Here is a 23,140-nt window from a genome sequence, read left to right as displayed (position 1 = left end):
ATTTGAAGGATAAAAAATGTATTTGGTGTAAAATTAAATAGAAATTTTGAAATTGTTGGGCTAGAGAGGCCCTATCTTGAGTTTTAAAAGATTTGGGCGATTTTATAATAACTCACCTAGAATATATGAAATTGTTTGTAATGTGGAGGTGGTCCATTAAGCAAACTCCAATTAAATTGAAAAAAAGTACAAAAAATACTTCAGGGGAGAAAAAGCAGCTACGAATTTCACATAAAAATCCTATAATATAGTTATGGATTTCTATTTGTATGTTTATTATAAATATTCAAAATACTTATGTTGTCATATTTACAATCAAATTTTATTGTAATTAGTTATTAGTTCATTAGTTGGGAAACAAACGATAGTCTTCGATGGGACGCACATTAAATACATTACTTTTATTATAAAATTAAGTCATTTTCTAGCCGATTATACTTTGATGTTTAATATGTCTGACTGGGCCACATCATTAATTTAGGGAAATACATCAAATAGTTTTGCTCATTAGAGGCATACTTACCGAAACAGTTAAATTTGAGTGCAATGGAATTATTGAAGTCGGGAAAAGGTTTCCAAAATGAGGATAAATAATTTCAGTGTAATAGAATTATTGAAGTCCCTAAAGGATTTCTAAAATCATGATAAATAGGTTCATGGACACTGCAAAAAAGACTATATAACATATATAAGCGAAATCAACTATCTTTTGGCAAAAGTACAATACAACATATCCAAATGAAAGCATGCTTTGGATTGTTGGAGGTGTAAGAGAAAAATAAACTGTAGCAGAGGATAACATCACGTTATCCCTTGTAGACACGTTTGCCCAATTTCAGGAAATGAGAGATATAACTTAAAAAAATAAAGAGACGGGATATAACCGACCAATGGCGGATGGTTATATATATGACAGTAAAACCACATCATTCTGGCTATAACAGGCACATCGTTCCTTTTATAACCGACCAACACGTGTGGTCGGTTATAATATGCCGGATCGACGTCGGTCGGTTATATTTGGTCAATTTTTTCCTGTTTTCACTACTAGAAATATGTCCTTAGACATCGGTTTAAATATATGTCTATTTTTTTAACCCGATGTCTTCGCATGTGTAGATAATGGTCAGGGTCTTTAAAATCGGTTTTTAGCAGATGTTAAAGGCCTAAATAAACAACAGTTTTATTAAGAAACTGATGTATATTTAACCGTTATTTTTAATAACATGTTAAAACTAAATTGTGAAAACTGGTAATTAGGAGGTTAAGAAGCACTATAAATATATAACATGGAAGAACTTTAAACCGATGGACATCAAATTATTACCAAAAATGATGTCTTACTTTGTATAGTTTAGAAGTTGCTACATATAACCGATGTTTAATATGGTATATGACATCGGTTTCACTTAGGTTAACGATGTTAATTATGGCATATCTCATCAGTTTCACTTAGGTTGGTGATGTGAATGTCCCATTTGACATCATATTTCCTATCAAAATTGTTGTGTTTCGTTTATTTTTAACATCAGCCGGTTAATATTTAAATGAGGTTATATATATCCAAGTTACAGCATGATCTTTAATTAAAATAAAAGCTATATCAATAAAAATAATCTTAAACCAGAATAAAATATACCAACATTCAACAAATATATTTTTATATCTATATCTATATCAATATCAAAAACTATCTAGTTGCAATCACATTCCTAACCTATCTAGCTCACTAAAGCAGCATCATATATTGAAGAAGTAGAACTTCTTCTGCGAGGATTTAAAAAGACTCATCTTCCAAATTGAGAAGACCGTATGCGAAGGGGTCTGCTAAAACTTCCATATCACCAAACATGACAATGATAGTGATATGTTTTGCCACACTCCAAATCAAGATACTGGAAGAGAAAAAGGTATAGTAATTAATAACAAATTATTTGAAAATATAGGTATAAGTCCCATATTGGTAAGTCATATTTTTGAGCATTATGACTAAAAGATGTGTGAGATATGATGATATTCTCTTAATAAAGGAAATTATTATTTTCCATTAGAATTTGGCTCAAATATTATGGAATAAATTAATTTATTTTGTTTTAGATTAATTGATATGGTGTATGTCTTGATATATTTAATCTGATTCTGTTTCAGATTATTTATGGAATAGAGTAACTTGCAAGTATTACACCGATTCCATAATTAATGATATTTAATTATGGAAATGAGTAGCGCACAAGTCTATCTACACCTATATAAACACCTCTAGGGTGTTAGGGTTAGACACAGCAAAAACCATATTAACCTCTAAACATAAAACCCCACCTCTCTCTCTCTGTTGGTGATAGTTTCGTGCCCGTTCAAGCTCGCTGATGGTGCTCTTTATCCGTGACGCCGCCGCTACCTCATTTTATGCTGGGAGGCTATCGACTCGTACATACAGTGAGATGCAAAATAGCTTTAAGGAAACAATTTCAATTAGACTCGAGGATCTCTCTTCTACTAAAATATTTTCTTTTTTTGTTGATTTTGTTTACTCACGCACACACTTGTTTGATTTATATATATTAATCGCAGATTGTATTCATAATTTTAAAGCTATTATATATATATATACACATCTATGACTGATACATCTGTATATGCTTGTTAGTTGAGTAACAGATCGATGGAGAACGAAACTGTGATTAACGCTGGAAACGTGATGGCTGATCCCAACGCACAGATCGCTGGATCTGACGGGGTTCACCAGCAGGAAATTAACCCTGATGCACAGATCGTAGTATCTGATGAGGGTCAAACACCTGTTGGACATGTGCCTTCGGGACATGTGCCTGTGGGACACACTGTCATTGGACAGTTTAGTGTGCCTCTTGGATAGATATCGACAGGATTCACTCCTCTGATTATACCTGCGGTGCCTACTGGTGTGCATACACCTGTAATACAGATGCACGTACCATCTGTTCCACATGCGGTGCCTGCTGCACCTGTTATGCCAACTGTGCCTGCTACACATGCTGAAAAACCTGAGAAGTTCAACGGAACGAAATTCAAATGTTGGCAACAAAAGATGCACTTTTATCTGACCACGTTGCATATGGATCGCTTCCTCAAAGAAGAACCACCGTTGCTCACTGTTGAGAGTAACGTGTAGACTGTGTATGCTGCTGCTTGGAAGCACTCTGATTACATATATCGGAACTATGTGCTAAATTGTTTATTTGACTCATTGTATAATGTGTACATCACGAAGCCAACAGCTAAGGCCTTATGGGAGTCACTTGACCATATGTATAAAATCGAGGATGCTTGGGCAAAGAAGTGGATTGTTGGCCGTTTTCTTGATTATAAGATGGCAGACTCTAAGTCTGTGGTCAGTCAAGTGCAGGAACTAAAGGTGATCATTCATGACATTCATGCTGAGGGAATGGTCACAAGTGAGTCTTTCCAAGTCGCTGCTGTTATTGAAAAGCTTCCACCTGGATGGAAAGATTTCAAGAAATATCTTAAGCACAAGCAAAAGGAGATGTCTGTGGAGGATCTTATTGTTAGACTTCGTATTAAATAAGACAACAGAGGGTCCGAGAAAAAAGTTAATGTTGCCACTGAGAAGGCAAACATGGTGAAGCATGCTCAAAGCTCCCAGCCCGAGAAGACTAGTTCTGGTAAAGGGGCAAAGCTGGCATCCAAGGGAGGGATTTTGAAGTCAAAATTTTAAGGGAAGTGCTACAACTGTGATAAGGTTGATCATAGGTTTTTTGACTGTAAGAAGCCCAACAAGAAGAAAGAAGCAAACATGGTTGATAATATCTCCAAGGAGATGGGTGATATAGACCTCTGTGCTACGGTCTCTGAAGTGAACCTGGTCGGTTCTAATCCGCGTGAATGGTGGATTGATACTGGTGCTACTAGGAATGTTTGCTCAGACAAGGTTATTTTCTCTAGCCTCAAAGCTTCCAATGCCGGTGAGAAGCTCTACATGGGAAATTCAGCAACTTCTACCATTGAGGGTGAAGGCACGGTGATCCTGAAGATGGCCTCTCGGAAGAATCTGACTTTGAAGAATATAATTTATGTGCCTGATATTCACAAGAACCTTGTGTCTGGTTCTCTGTTGAATAAAAATGGCTTTCGCATTGTAATTGAGTCAGATAAAGTTATTTTTTCTAAAAGTGGTATGTTTGTAGGGAAGGGTTATGTAACCGATTGGTTTTTAAGCTCAATGTGATGTCCGTTAAGGACGATAATGAAATGAAGAATTCTTCTGCTTACTTGCTTGATTCTCCTAATTTATGGCGTGCTAGATTAGGACATGTAAATTGTGACACTTTACGATGTTTAAGTGCAAAAGAATATATAACAAAACTCACTATTGATTCAAAACATAAGTATGAGACTTGTGTTGAGGCAAAATTAATGAGATCATCATTTAAACATGTGGAAAGGAATACCAAAGTGCTAGACCTAATATATAGCGATATATGTGATTTAAAATTTGCTCCAACAAGAGGAGGAAACAAGTATTTTATTACATTCATTGATGATTATACAAAATACTGCTATATATATTTGTTGAAAAGCAAAGACGAAGCTATAAAGAATTAGAATAGACATCGGTTATTTTAGAGAGTGATGTCTGAGATGATCTTCAATATCATTTTAAAAATGTTCAATGTTAAAATTACTTATAACATCAGTGACATTTCAAATCGATGTTAATTGCGTGATGTCATAAGCAGTATTTCTAGTAGTGTTTCTTGTAGTGATTGCTCCACACATTCTCCTATAAATTGATAATACACATTTATGTGTTTACTTCGATGTAGAAAACTGGATTCCTTGTTAAATTATTTACAAGACTATTGTGAGAACCATTGGACCAGGTTGAGACTAGATATTTAATTTAAAACATTATGCAGCCAAATGCCTTGACACACAACAGTCGTTATAGACATGAATTTTACATCACATGATTATAATACTACACACCTTTGCTTTTCCTTTCTCATTCTTTTTCCAATTTTCTGCTTTGGTTCCTCCAGTTTCTCAGTTTCAATGATAGTAGCACGCTTCTCAGCTTCTGATTTGGTAGAAACCTCTTTAGCCTTTTTCTTGGCTTCTAAGGCAACCTGCTTTTTCTGATCCTTAAGTCTTAGCTTTTCTTGTCTTTTGGCTTCTGGAAATTGTGGATGTCCATCCTTCACACAAATTTCTTTACCATGTCTTTAGACTTTGGGTATCCTCTACTTTTAAACTGAATCTTTTGGATGTTTGATGTAAGCAATAGAATGACTAAGCAGTTTCTTATCATCTGGATGAGAAGTTGTATAGACTATGTCCAAAGGATTCTTGTTAGAATGTTTTAAAGAATGTTTCTTGGGCTTCAAAATCACATTGGCCTTTGGTAGTCTTCTAGCAGAGGTTTGACCTCTCTCATTGTTCCTCAAGCTCATTTCAGTGATAGGGATTTGTCTCAATTGTGTGAAGTATTTCATAAATTTATCTTTCTGTTCAATTGGATCAAACACCTTTTTAATATTCTCATCAATTTGCTTCTTTTGTTCGTTCAGCCTGAGCTTAGTTGCTGCAATGTTGATCAAATCAATACCATCTAGAACTGGTGGCTTTAAGAAAGTAATGGCTAGAATAATTACTTTGCTGACTGTAATTTACACATCCTTCTCCCCCTCACTAACTTGAGTAATTGCACCTTTCTCCCCCTTTTATTATCATCAAGTTGGGCAGGATTGGATGTCTGAGCAGCCACTAATTGCTATAGCAATTGAGTTTGAGTTTGTTGGTTGGAAAGTATTTGAACAACCGAGTCTTCAACTTTAGACAGTCTTGAACCCGGATACTCGACTTTGTTCTTTAAGTCATTATCTTTCCTGAGATTTTGATCGAGACTGGTCATAGTAGTATCAGGAAGATTAGCATCCAGTTTCTTGTAGAGATCCTCCTTGACTTGAGACAAGTCATGTTTTAGTATATCTACACTTTGATGATGTTGAAGAGCTTGCATTTTATGCAACTGTAGAGACTCCATATGGGTTTGAAGAAGTTTCTTGGTGCTGGGGTTGTTGGTGGCCTGAATGGCAGCTTGAGTTTTATGAATTAGCTTTAACAAGACATAATTTAAATGATGAAAATTGCATTCTTTGGTAAACATCCAATCCGGAGTTTCAGTTTCTCCCCTATGTTCATGCCTATGTCTTTATGACCCTCTCCAAGAGAATCAAAACTAAAAGAATCACCAGAGGTTGTAGAATTATACTCAAAATCCTCACCAGTTGTGGAAGGAAGTGAGTTGATTGCATCTTTGGCCCTTAGCATGGAAGTTGTTGTATGCACCAAGTTTAGTGTCCTCTCAGCAGCCTCATTGTCTTGTTCAGCCAAAATTTGATAAGCTGGAACAGGGTGAGTAAATGCCTCATCTTCATAATAAACAGAGTAAAAAATAGCTTGATATTGTTGCTGAAATAGCTGCTTCGTCTAAGCCTTATTGACATCCCTTAACTCACTAACAATGGCCACTTCCCATTCTTCATTTGTACCTGTATTTCTCTCATTTTTTCTCTGATGTTGTATCAAGGGCTCATCTTGGCTTCCCACCCTCATACCCTCACATTCACCATCTAAGGTGGGACTCTTCTCACTCACTTTTACCATGCTGGAAGAAATATTATGCATTTTGTCACTCATTTCCTCTCCTTTTGCCTGAGAGCAACTCAGCATCTCACTTTGTTCACTCTCTTCCATCAATCCTAATAGTGATTGAACAACCACTAAGTCATCTGCACTTGTAAAATTTGTGGAAATTTCAATTGGTGTAGAGACTTTCAACGGATGAGAAACATTCATCAAAATAGTAGTTGAGAAATTCAACGGATAATTGCTGTTAAGCACATCCGTCGAGATATAATAATTGGTCGACAGATGAATAATATCCGTCGAGAGAGTAGAAATGGTAGACTTTGGAGTATAAATTACTGTAGAATCTTTGGTGACTGATTTAAGATTGTTCACAAATTTCTCATTATTTTCAGAAAAGAAATGACAAGTGAGCCAACAAATCATCTATAGATGATGCTCACTTTCTTGAGATTTTGGCTTCTCCATGAGAGTTAAAGATGGAGAATCAGGAATTGATGTATTTATCATGTCCACATCCAGTGAGTTTGTGGGAGAAATTTATGTTTGAGATGTTTTGATCAAGAGAGATTTAAGTTGTGACTCCACATTTATTAGAGTCACATCAATCTGACTTTGAGATAGTGCATTAACTAAGTTTTTGACTGCAATTGGCATTGTGTGTGCACCCTGTGTATCCCCAATTATTTTATGTTTCTTCTTTCTAATGTAAGTTAGAGGTTGGTTTGTGTCCCTAACCATTTTGGCATGTGCTCTTGGTTGAGAGCCTGTTTTAATAGTCACATCCTTTTGGGAGGATGCAACTAGTAATGAGCTTAAATCGTTATTAAGAATTATAGTCTATTAGGAGACTGCAATGTGGCTGGTTTGGGGTTCACTTACCTCACTCTCCTTATCCTTAGGGTTTCTTTGATTTTCACCTTGTCCCTCACCTAGCTCACCACCCTGAACAGTCCCCTCTTGGTGTTTGGTAGATTTTAAAACTAGTTTCTTTTGAGAGAAACTTGAGTGGGTTTTCTTTGACTTAGATTTAGAGATTTTAGATTTTTTGGCTTGGGTAGGCATCTGTTTGGTCACTATCACAGATGCCATAGCCACAGTTGGTTGCAAAGAAGTTTGTGGTTGGGTAGAGATTGGGGCAGAAGAAATTACTTTATTTACCTTTTGTGCCTCAAAGATTGGAAGATAATTAAGAGTCACTCTATTATTGAGATTATTTCTGCTCAAATCTGCAAGAACTCTCTTTTCTTGAACCCAACAATCAAGCTTGTTGGTTGGTTTCTCAGTTACAAGATTCTCATAAATAAAATTAGCTAGCAATATAAAGAATCTAGCATAATAAATGTTCTTCGACCTTTTATTAATGTGTCCTAGTTTGTATCCTAGCTCATACATTACAAAATTACTGAAATTAAAATACTTATCATTCAGAAGCATGTTAAGCATGTTAACAATAGAATTGCTAACATCATCAAAATTACTATTTTTTCCAGAAAATGCCTTAACAAAAGAATTACAGAGAAAGCTCCACTCTTTCCTAAGGCCCATTCTCCTAACCTCACCTAACTTGGTGGGATTGATAGAATAACCCATAGAAGTAAGCATGTTGCTCACCTATGTGTCTGTGTGTGGAACAAAAGGTTCATTTTCAGGTAGTTTAAAGCATGCTTTTAGTGTAAATGCAGTGGTCCTTACCTTTGAGAGAGAAGGTAATGGTCTTATCTTTTGAATTGAACACGGAAGTGGTCCAAATCTCCTCAACAACCACTACGCCATAGATTGGATTCTGCAACCCCAAGAAATCGTTACTAAAGGCCAAAAAAGCGTTGCTAAAGGACAAAAAAAGGCTATTGTGACTCTTTTTCGGGGTTGTAATTTTAGGCGTTGCAATAGAGGTTTTTGAAACCCCGGGGACACCCTATTACAACCCTTGGTTACCCGTTACAACATGCTATTGCAACACCGATGGGGTTGCAATAGGACTTGAAAAGTGTTACAACATGGTTTGGGCTATCAGTACAATATTTGTGGGCCCCATATGTGGGGTATTGATGCAACCCTTTTGTAACATTTTTAGTTTTTTGCAATATTTTTAGTGTTTTTTACAACATTTTACACTGATTATTAGCAACATTGTAAAGACCTATTACAATTCTTTTACAAAAAAAATGCAAGGAACTGTTTGTAAACTGGCATGCCCATAAATAAGACCATAGTCTTAAAACCAACACAATCAACCAACCATAACATCAGTTATCACAAATAAATACAACTACCTTCACCATCACCATACTACGATCCCACATTACATGTTCATCTCATAAATTCCAAACAATATAATACAAACTTAATTTACAAAAATAAATAATCTTGAACTATCAATTCTAGTAGCAGGGTCATGCGCCACATTCAATAGTTTCTTGTATATAATAACATCTTCTTCTCTCTCAACATTCACGTCTAACGCATACCTGCAATTAAAATTAATCACATTCTACTCCTAGTTATGAGCTAACCAACACTTCTCGAAAATTTAAGAGATATAATTCCAATATATAATTTGATTCACTTATCTAAATAACTAGTGATAAAGGAAAGATCTGATTCACAATATATAGTTTTAAGTATCATTCCTAAAGTGACTGTACTCAAAGATCGATTCCAGAGACTTAGGATTTGATGATAGATCAGAAAAGAATACTGTATAAATCTTATTAATACTTTTCTCAAAAGTCTTATTTACAACAATCACAACTGTTTTACAATTTATTTTAGATTGATAAAGCACTAGTTTAGGTATATTAGGCAACTTGGAATAACAATCTATAATTATTTCGGTGAAGTGCATCATACAGTAAATTGACCCGATCTGCGCTTTTCTGATGCCAGAAAGTGCAATCGCATGTCCTGAATTTTCTCATACTCCATTTTTAGCACATAACATGTCCAGAATGTAAAGGCATGGGCCATCAATATATGAATCCAAAACCTACAATCAGTTTTAAATAAATAATGTTCTCATCCCCCAATCTGTCAAGTTCTTAAGTTAACATTCAAATTACTATTTAAAAGATGAAAGTATCCAAGTTCTTATATTGTAGTACTGGTAAAAGAATTTTACAGCAGTTCACATGTATTGCAAATGATTGTATGCATTTTACTAAACGATTGTGCAGAGTTCCAAATGCATATACAAAATGAAGGAAATGTAGCACATAAGGATGGTCTTTACAAAAGTTTCTTTTATAACACCAGCACAAGAAAACCCATAGCATGGAATAGTTGAAACCTAATTGGCAGCAATTAGAATGCTCGAGAAGTTTAAGTTTGTAAGCTTAATAAAATTTTCTAATTACTAAAGAATATGTAGTGAAATCACTGTAGATGAATCAAGACATTTCACAAATAACATACATGTAATGATGGTACAGTTCATATAATGCTTGAAACAACTTATATTCTTACATGTCTTATTCTAGTAGAATGTTTGAAATAGAAATTTTATCAATATTGCTGAACATTACACCTTTGGCCTTCTCTAAATTATCATCTGTAACATTGACTAGTACAAGGATAGCCCTTGCCAGTAACATTATGGGGAAAAATATTTTGAGCCGGCATTTAAAGTGCAAATTAGCTATTATAATTATTTCAACAAAAACAACGGAACAACCACAAAGGAGATGATCTTGGTACATAAGAACCAACATATTATTCTTTTTGTATATAATGTCTTCATAATCAGTGGTATGAGTTCTTACAATACTGTATGTCAGCATGTAGGTCTTCCTTGGACTGTACTATAGGTAAACATCAAAATACAGGACGCCTTCACGTCTATTAGCTCTGTTGCAAGTACTAATATTTTTGTCAAACTTACTCTCTTGTTGAAGTCGAGCTGCATTATGTGTCGAGTAATATATATTTTGTCTCAGTGACTCTGAATATTTATTAATTATCTTTAGTATGTGATAAACATTACATTTTACAAATAATTATTCCTTGGGCATAAAATCTGAAGAACAGAGTCCGAGAAATCTCTTTTAGAGTGTATTTTCTCTTTTGTAATAAACTAAGTACTGCACGGTGCCGGATGGCCAATCTCTTTCCAAATTTGTTAATCAGATTTAAAGAGCAAGAGAGCCAGTTTTAAGGAGATTGAAATCAAGCTCCAAGTTGATGCCTTCTATCCAACCAAATAATGCACTTGCAGAACTCTATAACGCATAATATGAAGTATATATTAGTAAATGAATATGAAAACAACTTATTTTCTTATAAAAGAGGAATTACAGATTATTGTCCAATGTGTATATCCTGAAATTCAGTTGGTTACTGAATGCTGATATTTCATGTCACTGTCAAAACTCCAAATAACATGATTCAATTTAAGACAAAAAAATGCAATACTGAAGGGGCTTTATTTTACTAACACAAAACAACCAATGTAATAGACTTTTACATATATATATATATATATATATATATATATATTAGCGAAGTTAGTTCTATCTATGTTAAAATAGGATTCATGTGTGGGATATGATGCACGAGAGATTGACTATATTTGTCAAGTGAAGCATGAGAGACTGTTTGTTCGACATGCTTACAGATAATTTAGGCCACACCATTAAATAGCCTAAAAAAAGGATTCCAAAATCCAGGTCTAAAGAAGTAAGAACCAAAAAATAACGAAGTTACATATCCAACCAAGTAAATCCACAAATACACAACGAAATCCATTTATGCATGGTCAATAAGCTCGAGCTCTGGCATTTGTAATGCGTCAGGCATCCACTTGAGAAACTTAACATAGGAGTTCACATGAAAATTCACGAACTTGATCAGAAAATAACACTTAGGATTTGAATGACAAAGAGCAGATATAAACATTCCCTCGCACATTCTTCTCTCAACCATTCTGTTCAATTCACCCACCTCTATACTTTATGATGTTAATATTAAAAAGTCACAAACTTCATATTAACAATATAGAGAGAGAGAGAAAGAGAGAGAGAGAGAGAGGGTGGGAGGGCAAATAAGTTCTAAATACCATTCAAAATAGAGAGAGAAAGATGGAGAGATGGAGAGAGGGAAAGAGCACCGAGAGGGAGATACATTAAGATTCAAAAACAAGAAAATAATAGCAAATCATACCCTATAATCGAAGCCCCTAATCGATCGAAAAAACCCGAATCTTGAAGAACTCGCTTCATTCGAAACCAATAATCAAAAAACCTAATGAGAGACCATGAATGACGATGAGCTCATTATGATTATGAGACCCTACAACGAGTCCGACACTGGATTCCATGGAGGCCCTTGTTCAAAGTATCCTGATAGACAAATGCAAGGAATGTTGTGAACAAAATAAAAAGTAATGCAAAAATTATACTTAAGAAGACAGAAGCACATATATAATTAAATAGGATCAGGGAATCAATAGAAGCACAAATGCCACCAACTTGCGTGTAGAGAATCCATAATTATAACCAATTCACAACTTAATTATCATACAAAATTCTCTACAAGCAATTTGGGGTAAATTCCATACTTGAATATTAATGTAAATCTATGCGTGTTTACTTGGAAAGTAATTGAAACACAAATACTGAAATTATCACTATAATACACAAATAGTCAAGAAATTAATTTGAATCGAACTTTAGGATCTAGGGTTTCAAGGAATAAGCTCAAATCAAGGGGCTTTTAACATATGATACATATAAAATTATCTACAACACAAAACAAATGCCAATCGTTCGAAAAATCATCGATTAATTTAGAATCGAAGCGATAAAAGAACTGGGGTTCATAAATCTTTCAATCTGAGACTAGAAAAGATGATTTGAGGATTGAAATAGATGATAACGTGGCCAAAGAACATAAATGGCTACGTTTTTTTATCGAGGTTGAATGGTTTGGCTGGAAATGGAAAATATAGAGAGAGGGCGAGAGAGAAACAGAGAGAGAATTGAGAGACAGACTCAGAGAGGGAAGGAGGGAGACAGAGAAGGAGATAGATGACCTAGTGTCGTTTAAATCTCGGTCAAAGTTTTATTCAAAATAAATACCCGGCCGAACTTTTTTTGTTCAACTTTAAACTATTAAATTGTTTTTTCTTTTAGTAAATATTATTTTTAACACCTAATTATAAAAAATTAAATAAATTCAACAATATATGCTGTAAATCACTCCAATACTAATGACTTGTTAAGTTATAGAACTTTCAATTGATCAATATATTATAAATCACTTCACCAATATTAAACTTTAGAAGTTATATATATTTGAATTATTAACTCATTTCTATGTAAATAATTATTAATTAGTTAAATTAAAAAACTCATCTTTAACTTATATATATATATGTCATTTTGGTAACACATTATAACTATATGCAACATCAAAATGAAGGGTTTGCGATAAACATTTGTTTACAAGGCTACTATTACACTTTTCTTGCAACCCCATGAAGGGTTGCGGCATACAATCTGTGGCGTAGTGAACTTCACAATAAATGAAAGGCGATTCAAGTATAGCATAACTCAGTTTGCAGCCTCGAATTAAGTCCATCATTTTGTGATAATCCTCAGAATCTCCATGTCACCAATCCTACAAAGTTGTTCTTCTCATACACAAACCGAGTTTGAGACATGATTTTGACTACTGGTGCCATTGCTGTGATTGAAAGTAGTTGTGGAAAATGGGATTTTTGCTTTGGAGACGAAGAGAGTTAGTAGATTTTTTTTTGAGAAAGATAAAAGTAAAATAGAAAATGAATCGGGGCTTTTATACTTTCTCGAAAATAGAAAAATAAAAATTAAAAAGTAAAAGGGTTAAATCTCAAGGTGCTCATTGCAGTGAAGGGCATGTATTAAAAAAATGATTCTAGTTACTGGTGACTCATTTGTACCACTTTAGTTTCAGATAATGACAACTCCGTTAAATGATCTTGTTGACTTAACCAAAGAATGGAGGTGGCATTGTTGACTTGGCCAGGCTGGACGGGTGGATAGGGTTGCCACACATTTAACATTTTAAAGTGTAAAATGCATGTATATCAATTAGGGTTCATGTGGATAAAAATCACTCACTTCCAAAATATGGTGAGAAATAGTTTAATTGATTTCATACATTGCTCTTAACTTCATGACATCTTAAAGCCCGGTAGCCACGACAGAGTTCTCAGTGTTCTTATGATGGATTGTGTACTTTAGAAGCTGTAGGACCTCTCTATTCGGGTGATCCTGGTATATACACCTTCAGTAGTAGAGTGAAGTGCCATTAATATAGAACTCATTTCTATATTTATAAAATTCATGATCTCAACGAGCTTATATATTTTTAATATTTATGAAATTACTAATAATATCCCTTCGTTAAAAAATGGTCATTTCACTTATATGAAGTGCCATTAATATAAAATTTGATTTATAAATTATTAAAAAATGAAAACTTTGATTTTCAGTTTCTATATTGTGTTACTTGAGTTACATTGTATTTTTTTATTTTTTTATTTAAAACACTAAATAAAGTTTACATTTAAAAACTAAAAAAAAATTATAACAAAGAAAAACTCATTAATTTTTTTATAAAAATTACATGTATTATTAAAAGAAAGGGGCTTGTTCATGTATGTATATAATTTTCTTTTTCTTTTTTTTTGAACTTAGTAGTGCAGTTTGACCGGAAGAGTTTCACCGGTCTATATTACTAGCTCTACAAAAGATGGTAATGGTTTGCATCAAAACAATAATTAACAAAGGATGGTACTTATAATGCATGGACACTTCACCGAGGGCAAATAACATAAAATCAAAGCAACCATATGTTGATATTCATAAAGGATGTGGATGTGAGAGGTACATGACGTACAGAAGGCTGGATGGTGCTCACTTCAACACCGATAGCAACAAGGTGGACTGAGAAAGCAAGTGGTTATATTCCATCCTTAAAGATCATGTAGAGCGACTCGAGCTCTTATTTATGTTAATTCAAAACATGGTACAAATGAGTTCCTTATAGGTGGAATCATTTTTTTGATACATGCCCTCCACCCGAGTGACCACTTTGAGATTTAACTCAAAAGTAACATAAAGTACTCAATGAAATTTTCTCAAAATAGCGGTTTAAAATAAAATAAACCGAACAAATTCTAGAGGCTATCCATCAAAATATACTTACAGACGGTAAGTAAACTCGACGGATAATAAATAGAATTAACGACTATGATTGTAGCAATTCGACGGATAAAATTCAAGGGAATATTCATTTTTGACGGATTATGAACATCCGTCGAGATGTAAATTTTGATTTAGGTAAAATTTCATCTTTAACAAGAAAATTAAATTTGATTCTGGATGCATTTCAAATTGCTTAGACATCAAAATAATTTAGGAATAATTAATGATACCTAACTCAGTTACCAACCTAGTTAAGTTGGACTCGTCAAGTGGCTTGGTAAGATGTTGCAAGTTTCTTCTCACTTGGAATAAAATGAAGTTCCACATTACCATTCATGAAATGTTCTCGAATGAAATGGTACATGATGTCAATATGCTTTAAGTTCTCTGGAAAATATTGTCGGTCGGAGCTCCGTTGCCAGACAAAGACCAGCTTGATTATTCCATCGCTGTCTAGCAGGTCATCTACCGTCTCTATTCCTATAATTGATCCCATCACCTTTTTACTATTTTCCAATACATTCTTACTACTATTTGTTGTTGTCTTTTACTGTTCAATTTTATTGTCTCTCTGATACTAGTCTTGAATACTCTATGGATTTGATCTAAATTGTTGTTTCAATCCCTTTCTGAGTAAACTAGTTGAGTAAATATTAATGATTCCGGCGAAGACAATTTTTGCTTTGATTTTAGTTGATTTCATGGTGGCTTTTGTGATATTAGTATTGGCCCTGCAGGGGAATTCATTTTTCGCTATTTGCAACCACCCGGGCAACTTATTTTGCAACTAAATGTAATTTTCAACAAATTTTTTCAAATTTGTATTTGTGGTTGCATACATGGTTACCAACAGTTGCAGATATGGTTACAAATGCAACCTCTATATTTTTGCAAATATTTTTTGAAAGGTAGTATTTTCGTAATTTATTTTAAAAACTGACAGTATTTTTACAAAAAGTTTATAAAATTTAGGTATTTATGAGAAAAGCCCAAATTTAAATTATATCATTTAACTAACTTAGTTTATTAAGTCATAACACAACACCATATATGGCCTATTGTACCAGTAAAAAAAATGTTGCTAACAGCAGAAAATGTGGTGATAAGTAAAAAAAATGCCTATGGTCACTTTTTTGAAAAACCAGTTCATCACCAATGTGGGGGTCATGTTAGGGGTCTATCACTATAATTTTGATTTTCAGATTACATTGTCTTAAGTGTGACTATAGAGGGTCTACGCTAACACTTTCCTATATATTGTAACATCTATAATATTGTAATAATCACACGACTATAGTTCTTTGTTACATCAAATTTGTGTTATCAACAGGCTTTTTGTTAATAACTCTCTTTTCATTGGTTACACTATTCATATGTGATAATACTTTTATAAACATTATATACATTTACTAACAGTTTTATAAGCTTTATTGACACTTTTTAAAGTTTTACTAACACATATTTTTTGAATATTTACAATATTGCCTACACTTTAAAGGGCTATGCTAAAGCCGTTACATAATTTGAAAATACTATTGAACAGTATATCATTAGAAAATACCATTTCCCATTACATAATTTGCCAATATTCACAATCATCCACGATCACAATCTGAAATCGTAAAGAATTTAAAATATTTTGTTTAAATAATTTAATTAATTAAGTCATAATAATTTAATTTTATATATAGAAGAATTATTTATTTAATTTGATTTGATCGATGAGTAGACTATTAAATCAAAACAACATTAGAAATGGTTGTGCATTTCATAATCACACTAAAATAAAAAGTTCATAACATCACTAATAAAACTAAATTGGAGGTTAATGTTAAGGAACCAATCGCTCAAACATCTCAAAGTCTTAAAGAAATGACCTTTTCAGATCTTATATTAGTATTCTAACACTCACCCTCATCTCGTTTATCAGTTATGGGTCGAATAGTGGATCATGTGCACATATTTTTGGGGAATTAATTTGCCTTTCGTGTCATGATAAATTATGAGAATATTGAGGGTGGCTTAAAGTCGAACCCAATCGACTCCTCCCCTTGCCCAAAAGCCATTTCTTGGTCGAAGAGCGGATCACAAGCACCCATCTTTGAGGCATAACTTTGTCATCTGTGTCGGTAATAAAATGTATGAATGTTGGGGGTAGAAGTGAGTCGAACCAAATTTCTCCCGCTAGCCTAAGTTCTAATATTATGTTAAGGAGCCAACCAGTCTAAGAGCTAAGGAGTTAGATGAATGGTTTATTTTATATTACTATTCAATAGGAATGATGATGTGGCCAAAGGACCAAAACTCCCTTAATTAAAAGGTATCAACAGTAAGACTTTTCAAATTTAAATTTGGTCCAATTAAATTTGAAGCAAACAAATTGAAAAAAATCAAAATCTTTTTACCAGTGCACTGATATAACGACAGCAGACTATTACAAGTGTCGTAAAATAGCATTCATCATTTAATAGATTTCCGAGAATAGTTAGCATCATTTAATCATTTTTGAATAATAGTTTATGCACTTCATCTTCAATGAATCTCGATTTTACACTTGAACTAATTAAATTGTTATATATCAGTTAAAATTTTCATGTATTTAACTTTTGAAAATAAGCTGATAATCTAATGTTCACTTATTTGTGAAAACGAATATGTTGATTATTTGATTTTATATTACATATTAGAGTCAATGGACATGAGTTTTCATCTGAAAGGTATGAAAATGGTAAAAAGTCACATTTTAACATATTTTTTACGTAATTTATCTTTGAAAATTTTCTTATAGATAAAAATAAAATACCGATATTATTTAATCAATTATTTATATTTTCTAAGTGTAAGTAAAATCAAGTATACTTATTACAAAACAATACCATTTTTTATAAAATTTTGATAAAAACAGTATCTTCTACATTCAAGAATGAAGTTGTGTAAATCTTACAAATGATATATGTGTTTGGGGGTGAGTATGAATATGACTAGCTTTTATATTTATTTTTATTTTTAACATTATGCAAAGTTATTATAAATGGAAAAGTTAAATATAAAGATTTTGAAGAAAATTATGGATTAAAATCCAAAAATAAAGACAAACATCAATTAAGAAAGGGCAAAGAGCCATAAATATATCTTGCTTTAGACTCTAAAAATATGCATACAATAGATGGATGAACCAAAAACTGAAATATGATCTACCTAAATTTTCTCTAAATCTAGAGATGAAGATCTAGATCAAGATCCTCCTCTTCTTCTTCATCTGCAAGAACACCCGCTGCATCAGGTGGCCCAACAAAGTTATATATTATAGGGCGTCTAGCAGCGGGGGGACGAGCCATTGGAAGAGAAGGCATACGGGCTGCTGGAGGAGTAGTTGGTACCAACGGAGGTGGAAGAGAAGATGTCAATGGGGCTGATGGAAAAAGAGCCAGAATAGGTGGGTGAGAAGGAGAGACATGGGTAGACCGAGAGGGATCCATTGGTACTGGTGGGGAAAAAGGCAAAATAGGGGGTTGAGGAGGAGACACGGAGATTGTGGGATAAGCCATAGGGGATGTTGGAAAAAGAGCCAATGTTTGTGTCCGAGGAGGAGACACACGGGCAGATGGACGAACCATAGGGTACGAGGGAGGAGCAAAAATCATTGGATTACCATTTTCCTCTATTCTCATCATTTTCTGGTCGTATATGGGCTTAGAAGAAGACATGTTGGACGAAGATGAATCCGGGATTGAAGATGAATTCAATATTAGGAATGAGGGTGGGGCTTTTAAAGACTTTACCATCTTTTTCATGGCTTTTCGTTGATTTTTGTGAGCGTTTTGATGGCCACCCAGGGCCATCGGGGTTGGAAATGATAATGGACAGAACCTACAGCGATAAATAACTCCACTTGCTGCTGGCAGTGTTGGGTGATTGGGTTTGGGTTTGTTTTTATTGTGGGAGGATGGTGATGATGATGATGAGCTAGACATTTCTAAGTGAAAATAATTATTTAGAGTTTTAGTGTATGAAGTGTTTTAGTGATGCTTAGACACTGATAAAGTGATTCTTTAAATAGATGAAATTATAGCATATTCAAAATAATTGTCATTAATTCAAAAATCATATCCCAACCACTTTTGAAATTGTACAATACTTTTTCATGTATTTTGACCATGAATATTCAATTAGATTCACAAAATCTCGAAATCTATAAATTGACCTCTTCGATATATAACAAATCTGCATTCTCATCTAATTATATAGATTTTAAGTTTATTTGGTGAATCTATATAATAAATTTGGAAGATTACATATCTAATTTTCCTCGATCGATTAAATAATATATTCTTTTTTGTAGAGAAACGCCTTTATAAAATTTTAAATGATATCTCAAATTTATCTCGAATAATTTATTATTAACATCTAAGCTCTCCTAATAAAAAATATACATGTATTCTTCGGTTTTCTTTGTTTCTCTCTCTGCTCCTCTTTCAAGTTTTCGCCCTTCATTTCCTGAACTCATACCACTATAGAAGCATAGGAAAGTCCATTCCTGTCTCTAGTTATAGCTCTGCAAAGACTCAACAAAAATTCAACAAAAACACCACATACTTGAGGTCAAGTCATCAACTTAAGCCGATATGAAGCATCCTAAATGGGTATAAAATCCACTTATCACACCCCCAAACTTAAATAGATGCTTGTCCTCAAGCATAAAAAGACTCGACAACTACTAGCACAATGCATGAATGCAACTAAATGATAAAACAAAGATCCCCTCGGAATAAACATAACCAGATCAATAAGCCAATATCTCTATGAATGCAATAACTTTAAACAGAGCTCGACTAAATCACATATACTAACTTACAAGCACAAAAATGTGAGTGTGTGCTTTGCTTATCAGATATACTCCTAATACTAGATCAAAACCATATCCTATTCTTCGCCAAAATAATGACAAGCTTATAAGTAGAATGAACGCTAAACACATCATGACTCTAAAACACCTCCATCATCACTGGAGTTAGACAAGGATTCATGCAACAATACTGAACACATCAACACAAATGCTTATTTGACCATGCATTGGATGAGGGCCCGAAAGACTTATGCAATAATACCCATGTAACGAGCATTAGGTTAGCGGATCCAACACTGAACAAGCCTTAGGTCACTAGGCACAAAGTCCCATAAAACTTAATTGCTCGAGTATTAAAGAGCTCACCCGTGGTCAATTATGCATAATCAGATACTAACACAATGTTTTTTTCCTTTTTTCCTTTTTTTTCTTTTTTTCCCCTTTTTTCCTTCTTTTTTTCTTATAATAAAAAAACACACTAATAATTTGGAATGATTGTGTTTCGCTCCATCTCATCCATCCCTAGACTAGTCATAATATATGAGCGGCTTTTGACGTCTAATTTTTATTAACAACTAGCAATGAAATCCATGGTTTCCCCCAATTTATATTTTAGTGTTATTCCGTCATCAATCGAATGGAAAACATTCTAAATGTAAAAAAGTGATTAAATTTCAACAACCAAACCTGTATGGCCCTAATCTAGTCGAAAAGCAACCGATGAGACTTGTGCATAGGCTTTGCTTCTGGACATACAAGTCAATTCATAAGAACTTGATCATCCCTTTATTCATCATCACCACACCCAAATCAACACCGACCTACCAACCGGAAATAGCTCATCCTACGAGATCATGCTATATACTATGGAAATGCAATTAAATGGACTCAAATAATATACAAAACAATTATGCAAACAATCATGGCCTATATGAACAATAATGCAAGACTATGAATGAACTACCACTACACATGCAATATGATTCCTATATGAACACGACTCCACTACTACTAATCCTTAAATTACCACCCCAAAATTAAAATATTCAATGACCCCATTGAAGGAAATAATAAGGATAGAAAGAGCATATCTAGCTTTTGGCAGGATCACCCTCTTCTGGTGGAGAATCAGGCGAAGGATACACAATGTTAGCTCTAAAAACTAGCCAATCCCTGAATCTAGCCATTTAAGAATTTCTTTCTTCACCACCTCTTTCATGATAGGATTGAGGCTTCTCTGATGTTCAATGGTAGGTTACTTCCTTCTTCAAGCAGAATTTTATGCATACAATAAGAAGGGCTGATTCCCTTGATATCTGCTATAGTCCATCGGATTGCTGATTTAAACTCTCTAAGAATTTGCAAAATCTTGTCTTCATCACTACTTGACAGGTTAGACAAAATAATAACAGGTAATATAGATGTGTCATCTAAAAGTGCATACCTCAAGCGATCTGACAGTGGTTTGAGCTCAAAAGTGGGAGCTTGAGAATTTTTTAGCTCTACTGATCAAAGAGAATCGAATGGCATATCCAACTTCCTTCTAGGGCAGGGTAAGATGGTTAAAATTACACTACTAATCATGAATGTTAAAACATTCATAAACCTATGCCAGCATGGCAAGTTCTAAACCTCTATATCCACTTTCGTATTCAACAGAGATTAATAATACAACTTACATGTTAGTTATGCATTAAAGAAGATTAAGCACACCCATACGAGGAAATCAATAATTCATCACACACTGAAAACTTTAAGGCAGTCAAGTGCTAAACTCCATAAATAAATCAACTAGAATCCCATGATAACGATTAGTTTATAATCGAACGGCTTGTCATCACAGGTTCCAATGAAAACATGATAGTAAAAAGGTTCTTAATCCTAAAAGAGAATATTAAAGTATTAGGGTTTAGAAAACAAATCCAAAATGAACATCCAAAGTATCGTCTAATTAGAAGAATACAAAAATAAGATGTAGAACTAGATCTTATTCTTCTTAGCCATCTTATGCTCTCTGCTTTAGGTTTTCCCTAGAGTTTGCATCCCTTTTCTGATTGATATCTTCTTGTATTTATACGTTCCAGGTAACTTGACCGCACAAAACTTCCAAAATAGAATTAAAATAGCTTAGCAGCGCGGGCACACTGGGTATCTGTCCAGGGTAGCGCGGGCGCGCCAAGGTAGAGGGCGGCCGCGCTTGCCTTTTGCCGAAGAAATTCCATTTTCTTTGTTTCTGGATATGCTCCTCTTGCAAGTTTTCGCTTTTCGCCCTTCCTTTCCTGAACTCATACTGCCATAGAAGCATATAAAAGTCCATTCCCGCCTCTAGTTATAGCTCTGTAAAGACTCAACAAAAATGCATCAAAAACACCAATACTTGAGGTCAAGTCATCAACTTAAACCGATATGAAGCGTTCTAAATGGATATAAAATCCACTTATCAGAGACTCCTCAAATAAGTAAGGGTTTCCCTTCTTTATTTATTTTGAAGAGTCACAACTCACTCTTAACTTATATTTTTTAATTAAATTATCTTTCCACTTTCCTTCTCTCTTATATTTTTTTGTAGTTTTATAACTTCAATGTACTTTTATTTATAAAATAATAGATAAAGAGTTGGTTTAAATATTATTGTTGGAGATGAACCTTATTTATCTTACTAAGAGCTAATTTTTTATAATTTTTATAAAGAGTGTACTAAGAGTCTGTTGGAGATACTCTTAGGATTTCTAAACTATATGTTTACTTTGTGTTTTGTTTATTTGAATAAGTCAACTTGGTTGACATCTTATTAAGAAGGTTCGTTTGGTTTCATCTATCCAATGCTTACTAAGACTAGTTATACGGCATCAGCTATGAAGAATAAATTATTTATGCCAGCACATGAAGTTTGGGAAGTAATAGAAACCAAGAATTTCAACGCTATTTTTGAGGATAAGATTGACAAACAAGCATTAACTGTTATTTACCAGGGGATTCCAGAGGATTTACTGTTGACACTTGTTGAAAAGAAAGCAGTTAAGTAGACGTAGGAGGCTATTAGGACATTGTGCCTAGGCGCAGAAAGGTGAAGAAGGTAAATGCATAAACACTGAAAGGAGAATTTGAATTACTAAACATGAAGGAAATAGAGCAACTCGATCAATTTTATATGAAACTGAATGGCTTGATTACAAATATCTGGACTTTGGGAGAGATATTTGAGGAGACATACATGATGAAAAAATATTTTGAGTAGTACCTTTAAAAATTTCTACGAATTGCTTCATCCATTGAACTATTTTGGAACTCGAAGGAGCTGTCAAAGGAAGAAGTTATTGGGTCCCTGATAACTCATGAAAAGGCAATTTGGGGAGAAACAAAAGTGAACGAGGGAAAGATTTTACTGATAAAGAACGAGTGGAGAAAACTTGAGCAAGCAGATGGACTATTTTTTTGCTTACCAGAGATGAATGGATAG

Source organism: Apium graveolens, chromosome 3 (genome assembly GCF_009905375.1).
Source record: "Apium graveolens cultivar Ventura chromosome 3, ASM990537v1, whole genome shotgun sequence".
In the NCBI taxonomy this organism is placed as follows: Eukaryota; Viridiplantae; Streptophyta; class Magnoliopsida; order Apiales; family Apiaceae; genus Apium; species Apium graveolens.
This window is presented reverse-complemented; position numbering follows the sequence as displayed.